This window comes from Canis lupus, chromosome 1 (genome assembly GCF_048164855.1).
Source record: "Canis lupus baileyi chromosome 1, mCanLup2.hap1, whole genome shotgun sequence".
Classification (NCBI taxonomy): Eukaryota; Metazoa; Chordata; class Mammalia; order Carnivora; family Canidae; genus Canis; species Canis lupus.
The window spans coordinates 22,366,581-22,391,858 of NC_132838.1; the positions used below are offsets into that span (position 1 = coordinate 22,366,581).

The window sequence follows — 25,278 nt, forward strand, 5'->3', positions numbered from 1 at the left end:
GAGAAAAGCAAACAAATAGACACATATGCATATCAAAATCAATATCATAAAATGGCAAGCACCCCCATTTGCCCTGAAGTTCCTCTAGGTTTTATCACAAGCTATAGCCGAGAGCTATAAAGTGGTTTTCTCTGTTCTCGTTTTGGGAGCTTGGGCGAGAAAGCTATGGATGAAAAACTACTCAAAAATGAGGAAAGAAAAAAAGAACTGAAAAACCTTGATGAGAGTGTTTTGGGTATATGTGTTTGAAGACAGAGCCAAAGTCACCCTCTGAAAACCCTTTGGAGCAGACCAGCTTCTTGGTACGTGCTGTATCAGAAAGTACTGACCTCATGGCAAGGAGTTGGTGGTAATCCTGGATCCTCCCCTACCAGCGAGTTTAGTGCTCTTTTTATTTCTCTGTCTCCTCTTTTCTGAGAGATTGATTTTACCCAGTGACCTGGGTTGAATAAGGTTATCTGGGTCCAACTTGAGGTCCACTCAGAACCTCAGCGTGTGACCTCTTTTGGAAATAGAGTCTTTGCCAATGTAATCAAGCTAAAGTAAGGTCATACTGGATTAGGGTGGGCTTTTTTTTCTCATGTTGTGTAAGAGTCTCACATTTACAAAAATCACAAGACCTGCAATTGTTCTAAAATGCATTTTCTATATTTTAATTTTGTTTTTTTTCCAACCACTTTGTTGAGGTATAATTGACATACAAAAAGCTGTACACATTAAGATACACAAACTCGGTGGGTTTACAGAGAAATACACACTTTGAAGCCATGACCACGATGTGAGCCATAAATCTATCCATCACCTCAAGTTTGCTCATGCCTTCCTTCTTGTCCGTATTATTTTCTTGTAACAAGAGCATTCAACACAAGGTCTACTATTTTAATAATACTGTATTGTGTATTTAAAAATTTGCCAGCTATGGCACTATGCTGTACAGGAGGGCACTAGGACTTACTGATCCTGTATAACTAAAGTTTTATGCCTTTTGCCTGATACTGGCCCCTTTCCCCTACTCCCAGCCCCACGCAACCACCCCAGGCAATCATCTCTGCCTCCGTGATTTTGACTATTTTAGATTTCTCATATAAGCGGTATCAAGTACTATTTGTTCTGTACCTGGACTATTTCGCTTAGCCTCCAGGTTCATCTGTGTTGTGCCCAGTGACAGGATTTCCTTTTTTTTTTCTTTTTAAGGCTGAATAATATTTCATTGTATGTCTATACCACATTTTCTTCATCTATTCACCCATCATGGAAATGTTGGTTGCTTCCATGTCTTGGCTATCGTGACTCATGCTGCAATGAACGTGGGAACGCAGATGGCACTTTGATCCTAATTTCAATTCCTTTGAATACATATCCAGAGGTAGAAATGCTGGATTCTTTGGTAGTTCGGTTTTTAATATTTCGAGGCATCTCCATATAGTTTTCTGCAGTGGCTGCACTAATTTTCATTTCTACGAACTGTGTATGAATGTTCCCTTTTCTCCACATCCTTGCCAATTCTTACGATCTTTTTCATTTTTTACAATAACTCCTATAGCTATAGGAGTGAGGTAATATATCATTATGGTTTTGATTTGCATTTTCCTCATGATTAATGATGTTGAGTACCTTTTATACACCTTTTTATACACCTGTTGGCTATTTGTATGTCTTCTTGGAGAAATGCCTATTCAGTTTCTTTGCTCATTTTTTAATTGGATTTATTTTGCCTTTGAATTATTCAGGTTATTTATATATTTTTGGCATTAACCATTTATCAGATATGGTTTATAAATGCTTTCTCTGATTCCATAGGTTGCTTTTTAATTTTGTTGATGTTTCCTTTGCTGTGCGGAAGCTTTTTAGTTTGACATAATCCCTCTTGTCTGTCTTTGTTTGTGTTGCCTATGCTTTTGGAATTATATCCAAAAGATTATTGCCAAGGCAAATGTCAAGAGCTTTTGCCCTATGCTTCTTATAGGAATTTTACAGTTTCAAGTCTCAATTTAAAGCAGAAATTCCTTTCAAGCCAAGGAATCCAAGGAGTGCCAGCAGCCACTGGAAGCTAGGAGAGAGACATGGGACCTATTCTCCTTTGCAGGCTTCAGAATGAACTAACCTTGCCAACACTTTGATTTCAGACTTCTAGTCTCTAGAAACTGTGAGACAATAAATATCTGCTTTAAGCCACCTAGTTTATGCCACTTTTATTATTATTATTATTATTATTATTATTATTATTATGGCAACCTTAGGAAATTAATATACCTATTTTACACAAAGAGTAGAAAATTAAAGTGAGATTTAAAAATCCAACATAAGAATGCTAGCTAATATATGTAGAGCATTATCTAATGAGATACAATAAGAAACAAGGGCAGGAAGGAATACATTTTTAATTTGTATAATCATTACATTAAGATTGAGATTCCCCAATGTTTTGCAACTATAATTTCAGAAGCAAGCTCTGATGCAGCTACCACTCATCACAAGCCTTTATGGGATCCCTAAACACTGGAAGAGATTACTATGGTTGCAGTAACCAGTACAAAGACCCAGTTGGTAAGCCTATGAAATTTATCAAAATAAATCCAATGCTCATGTATATCTTTTACATAAGGATTAATGTCTTATAATAAGAATATTTGAATTACCTGATTCAAATGTTAATAAGAATGGCAAAGAGAAAAGAAGATCTAAGTAGAACTTTGATCTGAGCAATAAATTATTGATGATAAAGATATTTATCTTTATCAAAAATTTCCTTTGCACTCCTTAACATTGTTAGGGAAACAATGAAAATCTTACCATAGTATAATTCTTCTTAGATTCACTTTCATTCAGGAGAGAAAATGATATGTTGCTAATTAATATATGTAATATCATATAAGCAACTGATTCATCAAATTAACATTCTGACACTCTCCTGGCATACGTTAAAATTTGGATGCATGGAAAACATCAGCATTTTTTGTCTTTTTCCTTGCAATGAAGAATTTAATGTTTGGTCTTGACAATTATAGTTAAGGATCCTGTGTCAGAAACACTAGTGCGGAATGCTGAAAAGCTGCAGAATACTTGGAAATGGTTTAATCTCTGAGGGAAGAGTTAAATCTCTGAGTACCGGGAAAAAAACAAATTGAAGAGAGTAGATGATTTTCAGGCAAAGACTAGACCTATTCAACCATGTTAAATTTGGAAGCAGAAATAAAGTATTTAATTAGGTTGGATTTCTGGGCATCAACTTCATAGGAATGATAAATATGCTTCTGTATCCTGCCATCTTCATGATGAGCCAAGTCTAAGAGATTTACTCAGCTCATTCATGGAGCCTTTGGGTACTCTGATTTGACAAAGCAAACAGTTCTCTGTTGCCCAGCCTCTAAACCTAACCTGATTGCAATTTAAATCTGTTCTTAAATGTCGTTGCCTTCTGCAGGGTGAGTGACCTGGCCCCTCAGGATAAATCAGTTCTGTACCAATAGACCAGGTCAGACAGGTACACCCCTGGACACCAAATACAGGTTATGTTTGTGTCAGGAATCCTAAGGCCAAGCAGTTCTTTTTTCTTCTCATTCTGTTGTTACATTACTAGGTTGCAAAACAAAGAAATAAAATTAAGGACACCTGGATGGCTCAGCAGTTGAGCGTCTGCCTTCACCTCAGGTCCTGATCCCGGGATGCGGGATTGATTCCTGCATTGGGCGCCTTGTGGGGAGCCTGCTTCTCCCTCTGCCTGTGTCTCTGCCTCTCTCTCTCTCTGTGTCTTTCATGAAGAAATAAATGAAATCTTAAAAATACAAAGAAAGAAAATTAACAAGCAAAGTTCAAAATTTTAGTCCCAGATACCTAAATGACTGTTCTTCTCCCTTTCTGTCTTGTTGCGTAAAGAAGATGCATACATCTAGAATTTGATGGTGTTTACAACGACTTGTAGAGGTGAGAGAGTCTACCTTTTGAGAACTTTGATCCTTTCAAGAAGATCTAGAAAAGTCCTGAATGCCTGAGATCGTTGATATGGACGTGGAAAAGGATGCTTCACTAGGATAAGTATGTCGTTTCCGTTACCTGAAAATAGAGTAGAAAAGAGCAACCTAAAGGGACTTCCTCTTTCAATGAATAAATCTGACTTTTTAATCAGGGATGGCACAGAAGGGGTATTTCTAAAAACTCTTACTTATGCATGATTTCTGTTGTGTTCTAGTTTAACTTTGAGTTAGGCTTTGTCTTAAAATCGATAAAATTTGAATGTTTCCTCTGGACCAATTACCTTAAGCCAATACTTGACTAGCTTGCTGGTCACCACTGATGCTTTTGCTAGTATTGGGTTAGTTACAAAATTTAAGTGGAATTTTTTTCAAACTTCATATTTCTGCCCCCCCCTTTTAAAAACATTAACTGAAACACACTGAATCAATTAATCTTATTAGCCAAAAGAATACCTGTCTCAAATAATTTAGTGGTTCCACAAACATAGATTTGTACTTTTGAATTCTCCACCCAGCACTAATTGAATAAATCAATGAATGAATCAATCAATCAATCATTGAATCAGTGGATGAAGAAGGAAGATTTTAAGTATATGCCTATTTCAAATGGATTTTAGAACACATTAGAAAAAATATTGTAAATGACATAAAAATAGACGTTTGGAAGTTTCATGCCCTTAAAATTGAGATCAGGTCAGAATATTTTATGAGTATTCACCACATAAAATCATTAAGAGGAAGACAAGTACAGTCTTAAAAGATTTAGTCTAATTAACTGGTCAAAGAGCAAAAAGGAGATTTAAGTAATTTATAAAATGTATATTGAGAAAATATCCAAGAAGAATAAGTGATACAAACTCTGAAAGCTAAAAACCAAATTTTACAGGGAATAATGGAATGTTTAGATATATAAGGTCTATTGAATAGTTAAGAGAAGATTTCTCTTTTGCTTGTCAAACTCAGCTAAATTTTCCATTTCCCTAGTGTGATAAAATTGAATAATCCAAATGAAAATATAGGATGGTAGGATACAGATTTTAAAAGAATTAAACATTTATTTAAGACGTTCATTTTCAGGCAGCCCGGGGGGCTCAGCGGTTTAGCACCGCCTTCAGCCCAGGGTGTGATCCTGGAGACCTGGGATCGAGTCCCACATCGGGCTCCCTGCATGGAGCCTGCTTCTCCCTCTGCCTGTGTCTCTGCCTCTCTCTCTCTCTCTCTCTCTCTGTGTCTCTCATGAATAAATAAATAAAATCTTAAAAAAAAAAGGCATTCATTTTCAATAATACTACTGTGGCTTATGTACCTGAGCAGACCTCCATCTAAGAAAGAATAATCCAGGATAAATATTAAATGAACTGATGAGTTTCAGGAAAGCAAGGACTTCTCAGGTTAAAAAACTAATCAAAGGCAGGAACCCAAAGAAGTAAAGAAAATAGTGAAATTTGTTTTCACATGAAGGCATTTGCTGGGCCTGTGAACTTGTGCTATATTTTGAAGAACTCTCACAGTTTGGGGAAAAAAGACAAGATCCAGGACCTGCGTAAAGTGGAGGATGTAATATTAAGCCCTTATATCTTAAAGTCGGCACTCTAATGGGTGTATAACAATAATTCAGAGATCATCTTCTCTGCCACTGTCAAGCAGGACCACAAGAAAAATTAGTTACCTAAATATGACACTGAGATGGGGTGGGGGATATCATTAGTAAACATTTGTAAACACCAGATTGACCTCATGCAGCTTTGAAACTTAAATTTATGTTGCCTTTGAGATGTAAAAATATAAAGTTAGAGGATTGCTGTCTGATAATTTCCCCAGGCACTTGGCAGAGGCAAATGCAGAACTTTAAGGATCTTGTTTTCATCTTAATCATCTTAAATGTTTCCCACAATAATAACTAAGAACAGAAAAACACAAAGTACCATAAGCAAGAGCCATCAGAAAAACATCCTCAAGCCTCAGATATTGTAATTTTCAGATGCAGAATATAAAATATCTATGCTTACTCTACTTAAATAAAAGACAAGCTTAAATTACGTGCATAGGACAAAAACAATAAAGAAAAATCAAACATATTTGACAAAGAATCAAACATAACTTTTAGAAATAAAAATAATAATATCAAAAATAAAACCCAGTAGAAGAAGGGAAAATTATAGTAGAACTGAAACAAACAAGTAAACTAAAAAGAAATTATCAACTAAAAAAAATCATTTATGATCTAGCAAAGAGAGATAAAAGTCTGGAAAATACAAAAAATAAGTTAGGGGATATGGAGGATAGAGCGTGAATATCTTCAAAATGTCTAAATGGAGTTCCAGGGGAAAAAAGATAAAGAATGGGCTAAGGCTATCTTTAAAAAGCCGGTGGCAGAAAATTGTTTAAGAACTGGGAAGACATCAATCTATAATTTCTAGGAGTCCTCCAAATTTTAGGCAGATAAAAAAAAATCGGTAACTAGACAAGACAGCAAATATATGATGATTTTAAAAGCAAGCATTGAGGAAAGACTTAGACATAATATAACTTTTTCTTAGCAACAAGGGAAGGCAAAAGACCATGAAATGATGTGCTAACAGAAAGTACCTATTGATATAAAATTGCATAACCAGCAAACAATGTCTTTATGGTAGGATAGTGCAATAAACATATTTGCCAACTAAAAGGAACTGGAGATAGTTTTTCACTGTTAGACTTCCAGCAAAAGAAACCCTGGAGGATATACCTGATGCAGAAGGAAAGCCATATAAGATGGAAGGTCAGAGATTCAAGAATAGAGTGCAGGAAATAGCAGATTTGTGCAAATCTATATAAAAATCTATCATATAAAACATAAGTAATAATGTCCAGTCCAAGTGAATTATAGACCTATTGTAAAACCCAAAGCTGTTAAAGTTTTCAGAAGTTGATATCCAAAAATATCTTCATGATTACAAGACAGGAAAATTTCTTTTTAAGGCACGAACTCTACTAACCTTTAAAAAAATAGATTGCTAAAATATGATTACATTAAAATTATGATTTTCAAAACTTCTGATAATCTAAATGCACTAGAGAAGGAACACAACATCGAAAGGGGAAAAAAAGCAGAAACTGGGAAAAGATATATAACTGAGGAATACAAATATCTAGAATATATAAGGAACTCCAACAAATCGTTAGGGAACAGCAAAACTCAAGAGAACAAACTCAACAGAAGATTTCAATAGGTACTTTACAAAAGAATAAATCCAAGTGGTGATTATACTTACGAAATCATGCCCAAACATGCACAGAAATGTTTATAGCCATTTTTTATTAAACAAAAAAAAAAAGAGGAAATAATATGAATGTCCATTATCAGTAGATTAGCTACATACACTGTGATAGGTTTTCAGAACAAAATATTACATATCTATGAGAAAGAAACTCTAGCTATGGGTATCATCATGGAGTTCACAAATGTAATTTTGAATAAAAGAGAAGTCATATGGCTTTATTTATACAGATTCAAAAACTTGTAAAACTAAAAAGTGTATTGTTTGGAAAATCTATGTGAGAAAATTATAAGCAAAACCCTGATAATTATTCTGCAAGGTAAACGTCAATCACCTCTGGTGCAGAGGCAGAGAGATTAGTTTGAGGGGGGTACACCATTTTTAAAGTTTCTGGCAATTTTCTATTTCTTATCCTGAAAATGGTGGTGAAATGAGTGCTTGGTTCTCTGGTGTTAAGGACAATACCTGACCCAGAGCAGGAGCCCAGTAAATGCTGTGCAGTGAATGACGGATGAGTCTCTCTACCTTTGAAATTCATCCTTTATTTTTCTTTTTAAAAAAATTTGTAAGAAGTCTTCCTTTATATACCTTTCCCAGTCAGCTTGGCCTGCTGTAGGAGGATATCATAGACCAGGTGGATCAAACAGCAATCTATCAGAATTCTGGAGGCTGGAAAGTCCAACATCAGGCATCCAGCAGATTTCAATTCTTGGTTCTCTTCCTGGTTGGCAGCCTGCGGCCCTCTTGCTGTTACCCTCACAGGGTGGAGAGAGGGAGAGTAAGCTCTGCGGAGCCTTCTCATGAAGACACTAATTCTGTCACAGGAGCTCCACCCACATGACTTCATCCAACCCAAATTCCCTTCCAGTAGCTCCTCTTCCTAATGTCATCATATGACATTAGGGCGGGGAGTGGTTAGGGTTTCAACATATGAATTTTGTGGAAACACAAGCATTCAGTAAAATTAAAAATTTTGAATTAAGATCTCCCTTGGAAAAAGACACTTAGAGCTGATTTTAAGGACCATTTTTTTCCAATGTGAACTCCAGGTAAGGATTACATCTTAGTTGCTCTTTTATTGCAGCACCTAACAAGGTACCTGGTACCTGATAAGTCTCAAAAACTATTAACCAGCCAGAAAATATGAAATAATTATTTTGGTTGAGATAGTGCCCTCTTAACATAATGAAGAGAAAATTCAACTGTTGTTGTTGTTTTGGAACGTAAGAAGAACCCCTAGGATCAACAGTTCATCTGGAGTTAACAAGCTAGTTCCAACCCCAAAATGGCCCATTTCTAGAGAGGTTGTAATGGTGATATTCAATAATCGTTTGCACCGTAGCATGGATTACTGTAGCTAGATAACTAATCAGCTGAAGATAGGGACTACAGAGAGAGGAGAGGGATGATGAGCTTTTCAGAAATGATTAAATTACCCCCTTACCTTTAATTTTGCCTGTCTGGCAGACCATTCCAGGGATACAGTTCTGCCCGGTAAGTGACTAGAAGCCTGGGGGCCACCACAGAGCAGACCCAGGGAAGTACAGAAACTCACACTTCATGTGGACACACACGTCAACCATCACAAGTCTTTTCTAAGGGCTCTGAACCTAATGTATTTATCATATTCTCACACCCTCCTTTTCCTACATCTTGGATTTCAGTGGTTGGTTTGTCCTTTGGGGGTGTCTGACAAGGTTAACTGTCTTACTCCCTCGCCAAAGTAACCATCTGAAGAGATCTCTGTAGCTGTGCGATAAAAAGGAAGTGAACTTGTTCCAGTAACAAGACTGGGACGAGTTAACTCGATGTGGCCCTGGAACTTGAACTTATGAAGTTTTTACTTTGAACCTGTTGTGGGCATGAGAAAATGTTAGGTTTCTAGAAAAGTCATAAAGAGGGTTAGTCACTGCTCAAAACTGGTACTCTCAATAGTCTCAGAATATCTATTAGGATTTTGCTTTTACCATGTATAATACTGATGAGCTTATCTATATATTATTGCTTAATAAGATGTAACTTTTATTACTATGCTTATTCATTAATCCTGGGAATCATGATGAAAGTGTAACACATAAAACTTACATAATATAGCATATTATGGGTGTCATATAAGTGTGATCATATATACATATTATATATGTGTGTGTGTGTGTGTGTGTGTGTGTGTGTATCTGGGTGTGTGACTCCCTGTAAGATAGATGTAGATGCAGATGTGGATGTGGATACATCTTCCTGGGCAGGAATAGGAGAGACAGATGCTCTGTGTCAGGTATGTTTAGGGTTTTCTTAGACATGGTTTTGTGGTGGAAAGTAGAGTGATGCTCAATGACTGTATGTGACCTCAAACAAGATTTTGTCAACTTTCCTAGGGTCCCAGAACTAATAACGTTATTTTGAAGGCTTGGTGGCATTATAGGAGGACCAGGACCCACTTTTTACTAGTAGGCTTCTGTGGGCTTCTAAGGTGACAGTAAGGAAGGCAAAGTCTGGCTTGAATCAGAATCTTAAGAGAATATATTCGTTGCATCTTGCTTGTGGGGATAATACAGAAATGGAAGCATGAACACTTACAACCGAGGAAAAAAATAACTTCAAAACAGGCCTTGACATCTATTGGCAAGCCCTGTGGCAAGACTTTTTGAAACATAAAGGTAACTGACCATTGCTCTACTTCTGCTGTGCAGTGCTGAGACATGCACTTGCAGTCAACTGTGTTGGCCTAATAAGGTGGAGGATGATAAATGTGAACTGTGATTATGCTGAGTGAACTGTACTGTGCCTTGTAATCCATTCATGTATTGATCGCATAACTCCAAGATCGATAAGCTGCACCAGCTCAGATGGGCTGATTGTGGCTCAAATCCAGACCAGTCTATGTGCAATTTTGATCTGGACTTAATGGAAAATGGCCGGGCATCAAAAAACCTGAAATGAACCTTAATCACACAGACAATAACCCTTACAGATGCGCATGCCAGGGAAGATTTGGGGATCTCTGTACCTCCTGATCCTAGAAGCTGACATGCCTACATGTCTCTTCCACATGTCCTGACTATATTAAGCTTCCTCCATGTTTTTACACATATACATTTTATTTAATTTGCCCTCCTTAATTTTTTTGGGGTCTGTGTCTGGTCATTCCATCAATCGAAGTCCAACGCTGTTATTATTTATATGGTGGTCGTGTGATAATATAAACAAAGTACAGAAAAACATTTTTTTTCTTACTGTCTACAATCCCATTGTAATTTTGGCTCTTTCCTAAATAAAAACCCATCTTATATGATAGATAATTATGGGGCATAATGTCAGGAAAATGAGAAAAAAATCCGTTTATCACTGGGGTCTACATTTTTTGTGGAGATGCTAGATCAGCATCTCCCTTTTTGTTTCTCTTTGAGAACTCTTATCATCTAGTTATACTTAGCTATATATCTGGTCTTGCAGTTCTTACTCTATATTCTTCATCACGAGATGAAGGAGACAGAATGACATATACCCTCCCTATCTAATGGGGAAAAGTGGCAACTTTAAGAAAGTAGAGGTTTAAAAGAGATTATTTAAAAGATAAAGGAATGCAGGAAAGATAGTTAAATTCATGCTTAACCTTAACATGACATCAACCTTGAAGCTCAGGCGAACAAGGGGAAGGTGAGATTATTACCCCCAAATTAATCTTTAACAGAAATTATACATTAGCTATACAAAACAGAGGCAAAACTCTAAGAAAAAAAAAGGAAAAAGGAAAATCACCACCAATGTTACTTAACCAGATGAATATTCCTTGGATTTCCTTAAAATATCTTAAAATCCCCCAAATAGCCAGTTTTTTTTCTTTCTTCTTAGTCTCCAGTGGTGCCCACCAAACCTGTAACATTTTCCAGGACCATAGAATTTTCCATCAGCTGTCTCTTCCCTAGTGCCTTCTGGATTAGGTCTGGAAGAGATTTTCTCACTTTTCTGATAACTCTGGAATTAAAGGGGTCATAGTCATAATGATCATAATCTTTACATATCCACATAATAGAACTACAAAGTTTTGGCAGTTTGTCAAAACAAATTTAGAGCCCTTAGAAATGCTTTATGTATCTTGGGATGCCTGGGTGACTCAGCAGTTGAGCATCTGCCTTTGGCTCAGGGCGTGATCCCATAGTTCTGGGCTCCCTGCAGGGAGCCTGCTTCTCCCTCTGCCTGTCTCTGCCTCTCTCTCTGTGTCTCTCATGAATAAATAAAATATTTAAAAATAAAAAAGAAATACTTTATGGTTTTTTGACTCTCTAAAGCATTGGCATGCTTCTACAAGATTCAGAAGAGGGTAGCAGGCCTGAAAGATTGGGAAACGGAGCTTCTGGCTCCAACATAGCCTCTATTTCTTGGGTATCTTGGAATCGTGGTGATGCCAACGCATTCTTGAATCAAGGCTGGAAATCTTTGGCATACTTAACACTTTTATTGTATTGTATAACCAATCTGTTCTAGAAATTGGTTACCTCTGATTGATCCATTTGCTTATCACATAAAACATCTCAAAATACAGCATCCAATATGTGAGAATCCATAGGGTTTCTGGAAGGAAAACTCGCTAAAATGAAGGCCCCCATGAGTTTCTTGCTCTCAAGCCAGTCTGCATTCTGCCTCCAAAAATTCTTGAAAGCTGTCATATAACTGTTTCTGTCAGTTTATGGCTCCAGGTAAGCTGATCCCAGCTGCGATTCTCTGTATTCATCTATCTTTCCAGATTTCAGGATGGCAGTTTGCCCGGGTAGTTTGCCTCAATTCTCGGAGGGGTCTAAGACAAGTCACTGATTTTCCGTGTGTTCAGCTATTTTCTTATTATAAAGATGGGAGTGATAACTTCCAAGCTCTTTACTTGTCAGAGCTGAAATTGGAATGATTCTAGGATTTTTCATATGTAAAAAGAAAAAAATAATAGCTTCCTGCATGGTTTATAGAAAGGAAAGCATCTATTACCGTGTCTTGTTGCTAGCTGATTGTTAATTCCTGAACTCCGTCATATTGCATGTAAATGAACTGAAGTCCTTGTGGCTTTTCAATCATATGCTTTTATTAAGCCTGGTTTTCTCCACTTTGTACTACTACAGTTAGATTTTTAAACTCTGGAGCAGGATTTTGCACAGATACCTTAAATTTTATAGATATTCTAGGTATATATGAAGTAATAGCTATTATTATAGGTAATGAAATACAGATCTACATGGAGCTTCATGACATAGCTCAGCTGTGCCAAATGACATATCAGGGAGTGAGGAGGCTGGGAGTAGCAATGCCTGATAGAGCCAGAGTACAGAGAACCAACATGAGGATTGAATCAGATGCAAAGTAGAGACTTCCAAAAGAGATCAGTTAATAATAATATTACTTGAAACCAAGGAACAGTTGAAGGACTAGGGGAAGTCTCATCCTGGAGAAAGGAGATTATGACAATCATCTTAAAATATAACAAGAATGCTAAATAAAGAAGAGACTGAATTTGTTTTTGTGTCTAGAGAGATTAATCCTAAAACTCAGGATGGAAATTTAGAAGCAGATATTTTTGGCCTAATGTAAGAAAGAATTTTCTAATAGTCAATACTCTGAATATGTGTATAATAGAATCCAGAGGACTTCTAAGTTATTTATAAAAAAGAATACAGCCACAGCTGGAAACTGGTCTGGATGACTTTAAGCCATAAGGTTTTGTTATTCTAGGCTACTTACACATGATCTCATATGTTGTTTCATGGAGATTTTCACGATTGATCATGAGTTCAGACTTCTATAGCTCTCATAATATATCACAAATACATTTTCATATCACTGCTTTTCGATTTATCAAAATTTGATTTTTTTGTGCTTGTGTTTAATATAAATTCCATGTTAAGAAAGTCTCAGTCAACATAGTACTGGAAGTCCTAGCCTCAGCAATCAGACAACAAAAAGACATTAAAGACATTCAAATTGGCAAAGAAGAAGTCAAACTCTCCCTCTTCGCCGATGACATGATACTCTACATAGAAAACCCAAAAGTCTCCACCCCAAGATTGCTAGAACTCATACAGCAATTCGGTAGCGTGGCAGGATACAAAATCAATGCCCAGAAATCAGTGGCATTTCTATACACTAACAATGAGACTGAAGAAAGAGAAATTAAGGAGTCAATCCCATTTACAATTGCACCCAAAAGCATAAGATACCTAGGAATAAACCTAACCAAAGATGTAAAGGATCTATACCCTCAAAACTATAGAACACTTCTGAAAGAAATTGAGGAAGACACAAAGAGATGGAAAAATATTCCATGCTCATGGATTGGCAGAATTAATATTGTGAAAATGTCAATGTTACCCAGGGCAATATACACGTTTAATGCAATCCCTATCAAAATACCATGGACTTTCTTCAGAGAGTTAGAACAAATTATTTTAAGATTTGTGTGGAATCAGAAAAGACCCCGAATAGCCAGGGGAATTTTAAAAAAGAAAACCATATCTGGGGGCATCACAATGCCAGATTTCAGGTTGTACTACAAAGCTGTGGTCATCAAGACAGTGTGGTCCTGGCACAAAAACAGACACATAGATCAGTGGAACAGAATAGAGAACCCAGAAGTGGACCCTGAACTTTATGGTCAACTAATATTCGATAAAGGAGGAAAGACTATCCATTGGAAGAAAGACAGTCTCTTCAATAAATGGTGCTGGGAAAATTGGACATCCACATGCAGAAGAATGAAACTAGACCACTCTCTTTCACCATACACAAAGATAAACTCAAAATGGATGAAAGATCTAAATGTGAGACAAGATTCCATCAAAATCCTAGAGAAGAACACAGGCAACACCCTTTTTGAACTCGGCCACAGTAACTTCTTGCAAGATACATCCACAAAGGCAAAAGAAACAAAAGCAAAAATGAACTATTGGGACTTCATCAAGATAAGAAGCTTTTGCACAGCAAAGGATACAGTCAACAAAACTCAAAGACAACCTACAGAATGGGAGAAGATATTTGCAAATGACATATCAGATAAAGGGCTAGTTTCCAAGATCTATAAAGAACTTATTAAACTCAACAGCAAAGAAACAAACAATCCAATCATGAAATGGGCAAAAGACATGAAGAGAAATCTCACAGAGGAAGACATAGACATGGCCAACATGCATATGAGAAAATGCTCTGCATCACTTGCCATCAGGGAAATACAAATCAAAACCACAATGAGATACCACCTCACACCGGTGAGAATGGGGCAAATTAACAAGACAGGAAACAGCAAATGTTGGAGAGGATGCGGAGAAAAGGGAACCCTATTACACTGTTGGTGGGAATGTGAACTGGTGCAGCCACTCTGGAAAACTGTGTGGAGGTTCCTCAAAGAGTTAAAAATAGACCTGCCCTACGACCCAGCAATTGCACTGTTGGGGATTTACCCCAAAGATACAGATGCAGTGAAACACCAGGACACCTGCACCCCGATGTTTATAGCAGCAATAGCAATGGTAGCCAAACTGTGGAAGGAGCCTCGGTGTCCAACGAAAGATGAATGGATAAAGAAGATGTGGTTTATGTATACAATGAAATATTACTCAGCTATTAGAAATGACAAATACCCACCATTTGCTTCAACGTGGATGGAACTGGAGGGTATTATGCTGAGTGAAGTAAGTCAGTCGGAGAAGGACAAACATTATATGTTCTCATTCATTTGGGGAATATAAATAATAGTGAAAGGGAATATAAGGGAAGGGAGAAGAAATGTGTGGGAAATATCAGAAAGGGAGACAGAACGTAAAGACTGCTAACTCTGGGAAACGAACTAGGGGTGGTAGAAGGGGAGGAGGGCGGGGGGTGGGAGTGAATGGGTGACGGGCACTGGGTGTTATTCTGTATGTTAGTAAATTGAACACCAATAAAAAATAAATTAAAAAAAAAAAAAGTCTCAGCAGATGAGAATGGCCCAGAAAAAAAAAGAAAAAATACTAAAGAACAAAAACTCTACACGCCACATAGCACCCCTATTTGCCATTGGAACCAAAGATAAATCACGGTTCAGAATAACTCTTCAAATACTTTTGCTCAAGTACCTTCTTACTTTTTTCTTTAAGATTTTATTTATTTATTCATGAGACACACACACACACACACAGAGAGAGAGAGAGAGAGGGAGAGAGAGGGAGAGACACAGGCAAAGGGAGAAGCAGGCTCCATGCAGGGAGCCCAATATGGGACTTGATCCTGGGACTCCAGGATCAGGCCCTGAGCCGAAGGCAGATACTCAACTGCTGAGCCACCCAGGCGTTCCATCAAGTACCTTCTTAAACAATTTTGAAAAACTCTATATGCAGTAACGACACCACAATTTTTCACCATGAGTATAAATATTGCAAAACATACAGGTGAGTTCAGGTGAATAGAAAACAGCAACATTTATAAATTAAACTATTTCGGGGAGAGTTTTCAGAACAGTGGAATAAGAAACACAGAAAATCCTCTTGCCATAAATTATGATAAAATTCAATAAAATTGTTAAAAACAACCTTTTTTAAGACACTAGAAATTGATCATAGGCCTTATCGAAGAGTCAAAATGATTAAATCTGGAAGAAACCATAAGAAAACACCTTTGTGACATTGAGTTAGGCAGAAATTCCTGAAATAAGATGTGAAAAGCATAAACTATAAAAAAGTAATTGGCAAAATGGACTTCATCAAAATTAAAATTTTGCTCTTCAAAATTCATGCTTAATTTAAGAACATGAAAAGACAAGCTATGACTTGGAAAAATATTTGCAAAAAGTATTTAATAACCAGCTTGTATGTACAGTACATTAAAGACTCTAACAACTGAAAAATACAAAGAAAAACGAATGTGAGAAGGGTAGAAAGATCTGAACAGACTCTTCATAAAATACAATACATAGATGATCAATAAGCACAAGAAAGATGGTCGGTATCACTAGTCATCAAGGAAGTGCAAATTAAAACCAAAATGAGGTACTACAACATGTCTACTAGAATGGCTAAAGTTAAAAATACTGTCAATACCAAATACTGGTGAGAATATGAAGCAACAGGAATTCTCAAACATTACTGGCAGGAAGGCAAAATGGCAAAATCTAACAAAGTTAAACATACACTGAATATATGATCTAAGAATCCTACTCCTACTCCTACTCCTATATTTACCTAAGGCAAATGAAACCTAAGATATATTCACACAAAGATTTGAAAATGAATATTGTAGCATACTCTGAATTGAAAACAATTCACATGTTTCTTAGTTGGGGAATGGACAAACTCGCTGATATTCTACTTGGGACTCAAAAGGAGTGATGCAACATGGATGCATCTAAAAACATCACCATAAGTGAAAAAGTCAAACACAAGTTCTAATTTAAGATTCATTTATATGAAATAAAAAAGAGTGTGAAATCAGAGTAAGCTAAAGCTGACGAGAGGTTGTCAGGGCTTGGGGGTTGAGGAGAAGATGGAATGGAAAAGAAAGGACACCTTTTGGTGTGATACATTAAATGAGTGCATTTTATTATATGTAAGTTAAAACAATGAAGCTAAAACTAAAAAACCCAAACTATTCTTTAACAATATAAAATACGCATTCTTTCCATTCCTCTGGAAATTGTACATTCATCTTATTACATCCACAGAATTTTATGCTAATGTAAAATGTATTTATGCTTGGAGGTCTTTTACTAATCACCCTAATATATTTCTGGACAGGTCCAATATGAAAATACATTGAAATATAGACTTCCTATCTATTAATGTCACTGCTACATAAATCTCTATGTACTACTTTTTTTCTGGATTGATGATCTTCAAAATTATAATTAGTACACAATTGATCAAATTGGTCTAAATATATTTTAAATTTTGATGAATAACGATCTAAACTTAATAAGTAAACATATCTCTGAATGAGCTGGACGGAGGTGAGTAATCATTTTGAGGTGAAAGGAGACTTCTTCTTCTTCTTCTTTTTTTTTTAGAGACTTCTCTTAAGTGAAGTATTTCCAATATTCTGTTTCTTGGCTGCACCAGAGGTTGTACTCCTCAGGGCAATGCATCATATCTAGAAGCTTCTGGATGGGTATGAGGGGAGCCTATTTGAAGGGTTGTTGTGAAGGAAAATAGGCAAGAAACTCATCCTAATGCCTTAATTCCAGTCACATCCTCAGGTGTTCAGTTTTAAAAGAGAGAACACCTGGACAATGTGCATCTGGGAAATGGAAGACACTTTTTTTTAAAGCTCTCACCTCCATTTCTTCTTTTCTGAGTGTGAAAACCACTGGTCTAGGGTGGTAATTATTAATCCTACTTACTTAAAAAAATATATTGATACTCAGGCTCTACAATGGACCAACCTGATCAGAATCTCTGAGGAAGTGCCCCGGCACCATATTTTTTCAAAAACTCTTCTGGTTACTCAAATGTGCAGCAGCCATATTTGAGAATATCTGGTCTAGGATTTAAATTGGGAAATTGACTTTCAATTTTGGAGGGCAACTGGTAAATGTTAATCTCAGTTTTCTAAATTTTATAAAGGAAAAAGTGAAAACTAACAATACCAAGAGTTCCATTTGATGGCTTGAATTTTGTGTCTTCAGAAGAGAAAAAAGAAAATTATAAAGCAGGAAAGAAAAGAGAAAATATGATTGTCCCAGCCATTTCTTACTTAGAGTAGTCATAATCCACAAATACGAGTAAGAGAATTTTATAAAAATCTTTTTCGCTTCTCATTTCTGGGGATTTGAAAGTTAGAAAACATTCTGCTCTAGTGTAGTCAAAGCCAAGCAAGGTAAATTATACTCTTAAGGAACATATTCTCCTGATTAATTACTTGCCAAAATACAGGACTCATATCCAAATAAATCTTTTTTCTCATTTGCTGTTTTACTCCTGTCCCCATTTATCTATTCCAGTAAAAAAAAAAAAAAAAAATTTAAAGATCACTTATTCTTTTCATTACAAGATTTACTAGAAATTAACAAAATTTGCTGCTTGAAGGATTTTGCTATTACTATTTATCCTAGAACTTAAACTTATTAACACTCATAGATTATGCCACTATAGTTATTGTATGCTTTCCTGGGGTTTTCCTAGACCTTATATATATTGTAAAGTCATAAGTGGTAGCAGATTCTAATTTTAAGATCTCAGAATTTATTTCTGAGATGTCAAGGCAGATTTCTTCAAATAGTTGGATTTTCTTTCATGATGTGGAAAAGTTTCCAGCAGAATATACATTGACTGTTAGAGGGAAGGGATTATTCATCATGAAGCTGCAATCAACTTTGAATGTACAAGTGGAAATATCAGGAAGCTCCATCTTTTGTAATAGTATCTTCTGGTATCCTAGGAAAGCTATAATCTGTGCCACTTAGCAATTGGGCCCCATCAATGCAATTTTTCTGTCTGTTAAACAGGAAATAAAAATGATTTGCTGTAGACTGGTTTCATAAGTATTTTTTTTTAAGATTTTATTTATTTACTCATGAGAGACAGAGAGAGAGAGAGAGAGGCAGAGACACAGGAGGAGGGAGAAGCAGGCTCCATGCAGGGAGCCCGATACGGGATTCGATCCTGGGACTCCAGAATCATGCCCTGGGCTGAAGGCAGGCGCTAAACCACTGAGCCACCCAGGGATCCCTGGTTTCATAAGTATTTTATCCATCTGCTTATTTACCTCTGTATATTTCCACATCTTAGATTTTTCTGTACAATATTTCTATCAACACTTCACTAATCTTTAATTATCCATCTAATTTTCCTATTACATATAATAGACATTCATTTTCACCTATTATCCATTGCTTTTTCTTTTTTCTTCTCTTTCAATATACTGTCTATGCTCTCTGCTTATCTGAACTCTTTATCTCTGAAAACTATCTAAATGATCCCCATCTTTCCTTCCCTGCCCTTTTCTAAGTATCTTCTATATTTGACTTACAAATAACTAGCAATGCTATGTGGCCAAGTTTCCTAAATTGCTTATTGCAACATGCTTTATTTTTATCCATCTTGAAGTAATAGTCCTCAAAATTTTACATGTTCTATCTGTCTCTTACCAATTCCACTTTTCCATCAGACTATCAATGTAATTAAAATTTCCATATTGGAGGTCATATTCTGAATGGACACCATAATGCTCTGAATTATGGTGTATAATTCAGCTTACCTTGAATGGACCATCCTTTACTTTCTTGCTTCTCCATTTTTCACATGCCAAAGAGACATCTAGTAACGGTGTATTTTGAGTGTGAGTGAGATACTGAGATATGGGAGGTACCCGAAAGTGTCCTGTCATCAAGATCTAATTCCTTCTGATCTTTCCTCCACTATAATCCCATCCCCGTGTGGAGAGTGAAGCCCTGACGCCCAGTCTTACAGGATAGACACTTTGGAGATGCGTATAATCTTTCCCTTTCCTTCTATATCTATATCTGATGTCTAATACGATCTCTAAGTTTATTTTTTAGGCTTCTATAAAATTTAATTCTCCCTTCTCAGCTCTGCTATTCCCTTTCTAAATTCAGATAAACTATTTACTGTGCATGAAAATGCCCAACAAACGTGTGTGAGAATAATACATTGTTGTATATACATACACAATACATTATTGTATAATTACGTAATTGTATAATTTATACTTGCATGCATTTATATATTTATATGTGAATTGCATGAACAAGTGTAATCAAGTAAAAATAACACTTTATTCTAATATTTAATGATGATTAATGTATGGTAATTAAGCACATACATTATCCCAATGAGCATAACATTATTGCAAACAGTATTTTATTACTTTTACATGGACAAGCCAAATTTATAATTTTTTTGTCTATGTTATTCCTATAATATATGTAATTTCTGCTAACTATTCAATGTACATTTATAGTCCTCTTTGCCACCACCACCCCTAACAAACCTTACAAGGTAAAGAACCTCACCTTACTATTCTCCACTTGGGGCCCTTTCGCTGAGTACTTCTCTGGTTTTACCCTTATAGCTCTCATTTCTCACCTTAGGGATTCTTAAGCAACTGTCTCCTTCTCTAGCCCTCTCCTGCAGTTTAGGAGACCAAAGAGATGGAAATGTGGGCTGTTTCCAGTGGCAAAGACCTGGAAGTGCCTGGAGGGAAAATGGACCGGCCCAGAAGAAATGCAAACAATAACTGCTTTTGACAAAGGAGTAGAGGCCAGAAAAGAAAAAAGTCAGGGTGAAAGGAGAGGAAGGAAGGAGGGAAAGGGGCCTGCCTGAGCCACTCCTGCTGGTAATTCTGACCCATTTCCTAGATTTAACTCTAGAGCCAGCTAGGTCTATAGTGGAAGTTCACAGACAATCACACTCAACAGGCATTTTCTAGGCACATTTCACTTGCCAAGCACTGTGCTAGTTACTTACCATAAGCAGTGGTGGAGATAAGGTCTCACTGTTAAAATCAGGTCTCTTGGGGAGAGAGAGAAGCAAATGAGTATAAAAGAGATGTAATTAGTATCAAAATGGGGGAAATTATTTTTGTGCTCTGAGAAAGAATAGGAGAGGAGGGAATCTAACTCAGACTTTGGGGCTTTAGGAGGGCATCCTAGAGGAAACCATGTTTTCATGGAGACCTGCAGTGCCGGTTGAAATGGGCTGGGTGGACCTTGAGGGTGTGTACTGGGGAGGGTGCAGGAGAGAAGCATGGTTGCAGTAGCCATAAGAGCCCGGTGCCAGGACTTGGGTGTCCAATTAGAGCACAGATGGAGGAGGAGGAGAAGTCTACATTTGCCCTCTTCCGATGATCCTGATCCTCCTCTTTGCCCAGGCCTCCTACCCGCCCCCAAAACACATCAAATCTACTCCTGCTGATCTTGTTTGAATTTGCTAAAACAGTAGATAAGTGGCTAGGAGATCAAAGGTTTTAAAATGCAAATCTCTTGGAGAGTTTGTGCTTGCTTTACTGAATTTTAGTCAAAATACAAATTATAATGTAAGATTCCTTCCCATCTTAGTGTAGAAAGTGCATAACAAATAGGAAGTCACCTGATGCTTAAATTCAGACAGAAACAGAAGTGGATATAGACATAGCTACACACATTCAGCTTATTCTTGGACTGATGAGTCTTAGAAACTGCTTAAAATAAGAAAGGAAATACTCTGGCTTGTCCTTTTCCTAGGATGTGAGATATCAATGGATGTTAAATAAAAGCATATTTGGCTTTCTAGACGAGTGATTTTCAAAATGCTAGAATTAAAAGGAATTGAAAGAGAGAGAGAGAGAGGGAGAAATTCTTCACTGTGGAGTTTCCCAAAGCTTTAGTGTGACAATAGTTTTGTGAATGTCTCAGTAGGTATGACTTGGCCCCCTTTCCCAAACTTACTGGCTACGTAGCCCTTTTATCATTGAATTCCCATTAATTTTTCACTGAATCAGTATTTTTCAACCCTGAAGAAATACCAAGTGTTTGAATTTTTCCCTCCATGCTGTACTATATTGGGAATAATTTTAACTTGACACATGGTTGGTCAACATATATATTTCTGTAAAATTTTGTAATTCTCCTTTGAGAATGAGAAATCTTTTTATTGTACAACTGTTCTAGGACTAGAGAATGAATTATGCCTAGAGTCTGCTCGATCTTCTTAGGATTGTGGGTCATTCCTTGTTATTTAAGAAAAATTAGGATGAGATATTGTTCTGAAGTCCATGTGTGTTTTGAGTAATATTATAAACATGAGAAGCTTCCAAATATGACAATCCTTTCTCTTGCAACTCTATTATAACATTTTATTTTTTGGTTTCCCATCAACTAAATATAATCCAAAAACCTTTGGTATAATATATTCTAAACTTGTACCTAAAAAGCTCAGCAAAACTACCAAACAAGGGTATTTTTTTTATGAAGATTTTTTTTTTTCTAGTGCCAAGACATTGCAGTAACATCTGTTTGGTATAAATAAAACCTTACCAGGTAGTGAGAAGTTTCTCATACTGCCCCATCCACCTATTAGTCGAGCATATTAAGCAAACTTGGAATTAACAATGTTGGATCCGTTTAATGAGGAAGGCATTGATGATTTCTCTCCTCAAATTCTGGCACAAACTATTTCAGGCACTGAAATAATTACGTTTGTGAGGTTTTTAATGAGGAAACTGTCCCAACTCAAGACTTAGTTTAGGAAAAGGGATTATTTTGAAGGCCTAGACATGGTAGTTATGCAGATCTCAGCTCCTGGAATCTTAAATGAATGTGAAAGAATCAATTTATAATCAGGACAACTCAGGTGTCATGTTACCACTCATTCCCTTCTCCTTACAATAGTTAAAAAACTCTGCCTTATTCTAAGGCAGATTTATATATATATATATCTTAACTACTATTAAAAATGAAGCATCTGTGGATATTACCTCTCCAAATTATATTTCTGAGAATGTTTCACATTTAAATGCAGTTTTCAGTTTTTTAAAGAAGAAAAATCATTATTAGAAGGCAGCTGTTATGAGGTGAATATTACTTCCTCCTAAAAGATGTGTTAAAATCCTAATCCCTAGTACTTTTTTTTTTTTTTTTTCCCTAGTACTTTTTAATGTAATCTTATTTGGAGATAGGATCTTTACAGAGGTAATCCATTAAAATGAGGTCATTTGGTTGGGTCCTAATCCAACATGACTGGGATATCTGAAAGGGGATACAGAGACAGACATGCATACATGAAGACACAGTGGGGAGTGGGGGATGGTGGAGAAGATGGTCATGTGATTGGCATGATGCATATCTCAGAGGCAGTAAACTCCAAGCATTGCTTGAAGAAACACGGTAGGATTTTTTCCCAAGAGCCCTTGGAAAGAGCATGCATGGCCCTGTGGACACCTTGATTTCAGATGTTTAGCCACCAGAACTATGAGATGATACATTTCTGTTGTTTTAAGGCACTGAGTTTTGGGTACTCTTTTGCTGCAGCCCTAGAAAATGAACATGGTAACTCAGGTTGAAAGCACAGGATTTAAGATGTTGGCTTCCCCAAATTATACTGAAGAAATTTCTCAAAGAGGAGTCCCAAAGATATTTATGGATGAACAGCGTCACTGGGATTGGGGTTTTCAGCCATCCTATATAAGTAGATGAAGGAAGCAATACTATTTTACAAAATTTTATATATACTCATCATATTTCTCTGTGTTCATGTGTATGTGCTATTCTTGTCTTCTTCACAGAAGAGGAAAAGAAACCACAACCTCAATAGTAAACTCAGGAGAAGAGATGAGTGAGACAGGAATTGAGGGAAGAAAGCAATTGATAATGCCTTGTGGGAAAAATCAGTGTATTCCAAAACAAAATGTTAAAATTGTGGGAAATTGGCCACTGAATCCTCTCCATGAAGAAGTTAAGTTAAAAAAAAAAAATACACTAGCAACTGTGTCACTTGATCACAGTTAATCTAGAGTTGTGTGCTGTAATTTGCCTTTCCCTATATGGAGAAAACTTTGTGCCCACCCGATGGCAGTCAAACTGTAAAAAGCAATGAAAGTAATATATGAAAATTAGTAAGCATTCATTTACGAAAGGAAACTGGTATTCTTAGGATTCATTTGTTTCAGTAACATCCCCACTGCCTCAACCATGAAGTATCCAATTTCACTAAGAAATCCTCACTATTTAAAGACTGAAACTTTTGCTAAATATTGTAGACTGTACACAAATACCACAGCTTCTAATTATTCCCCTTCTAGATATAACCTAAACTCATTCAAAAGCATGTAGTTGGCCCCATGGGCTCAGGCACATAACTTGAGTTGTCATTAAAGTATAGATCTCCAGAAAACCAAACATGATTCTTTATGTCAGGAGGTAAAATGTGTCTATATATGTTCCTCAAAAATATTATTTTATGTGGCTGGAAGAGCCTAAACCACAGGGCATGGTTTGTTGAATAAAGATTTGGTCTCTACATAACACTTACCAGAGACTAAACAGAACTAATGTGCGATTGAGTATAATTGACTATTGTACCAAGAGTACACTAAGTTTCTAACATAGATGTCATATTTAATTCTCATGTGACTTTCTTAAGTGGATGTCCATATTCTAGGGATGCAGAAATTGAAGATGAGAGGTTACAAAGCTGCTCAAGGTTCTGGTTCTGGTAGAAGCTTGAGAACAACTCAATTCCTACTTCCCATTTACTACTACAGATGAGAAAAGAAGAAAAATAAATCCACAGAATTCACCTCTGGAAGGTAAGAGAAGAAGGAAAACTCATAAACGCCCAGTTTTGTGTAAGTATGGCCAAAATACCATAACCAACAGTATAAGCTCAACACTCAACACCAGAACACAATGGAAAAACACTAATAAGATATGCACGAAAGAGTGTGAACCAAGGATTTTAGATTCCACCAAGCTGTCCCTTAAATAAAGGGCTATTGATAAACCTATTTTATTTTATTTTATTTTATTTTATTTTATTTTATTTTATTTTAAAAATCTGATCTATTTATTTGAGAGGGGGAGAGATAGAGAAAGGGTTAGGGGAAGAGGGAGAGGGAGAAGTAGACTCCTTGCTGAGCAGGGAGCCTAACATGGGGCTCGATCCCAGGACCCTGAGATCATGACCTGAGCTGAAGGCAGACGCTTAACCAGCTAAGCCACCCAGATGCCCCTAGAGAAACAATTTTAAACATAGAGGAACTGAAGAAGCATTCCCATGGATTGTTTATGAGAAATCTACTAACAGGTGAGCATTAGTCCTCAAGAGATAATCAGTGAAATTTTAGCAAAAGACTTAGGGTAAGTGTTGACTTTTTTTTAACTCTGAAGTAAAAATTGAACAAAGATGGTAGTAACCAAAGAAAGCAGAGGGCAGGATTTTGATATTAGATCGGGTAGTCAAACCAAACAAGCATTAAGCAAGATAAAGCACGGTACTTTAAATACAAGATTTGTGAGAAAAATTCTTCATACAACATACCATAACTCTCATAAGGTTTCTGTAAACAAAGAAAAAATTATATCTACAAGTTAGGAACAACTGCTTTTC

At 36.5% G+C, this 25,278-nt stretch overlaps 1 long non-coding RNA gene across 1 annotated transcript in view; it reads left to right on the top strand.

Annotated features, from left to right (window-relative positions):
* Positions 1 to 2,444: 2,444 nt before the first annotated feature.
* The window catches only part of LOC140613171 (uncharacterized), a 59,652-nt gene continuing 36,818 nt past the window's right edge, over positions 2,445 to 25,278 (top strand). The window contains exons 1-3 of the long non-coding RNA XR_012014354.1: positions 2,445 to 2,547; positions 3,877 to 4,035; positions 24,331 to 24,478. This is a non-coding gene — a long non-coding RNA (uncharacterized lncRNA). The remainder of the gene's footprint in view (positions 2,548 to 3,876; positions 4,036 to 24,330; positions 24,479 to 25,278) is intronic.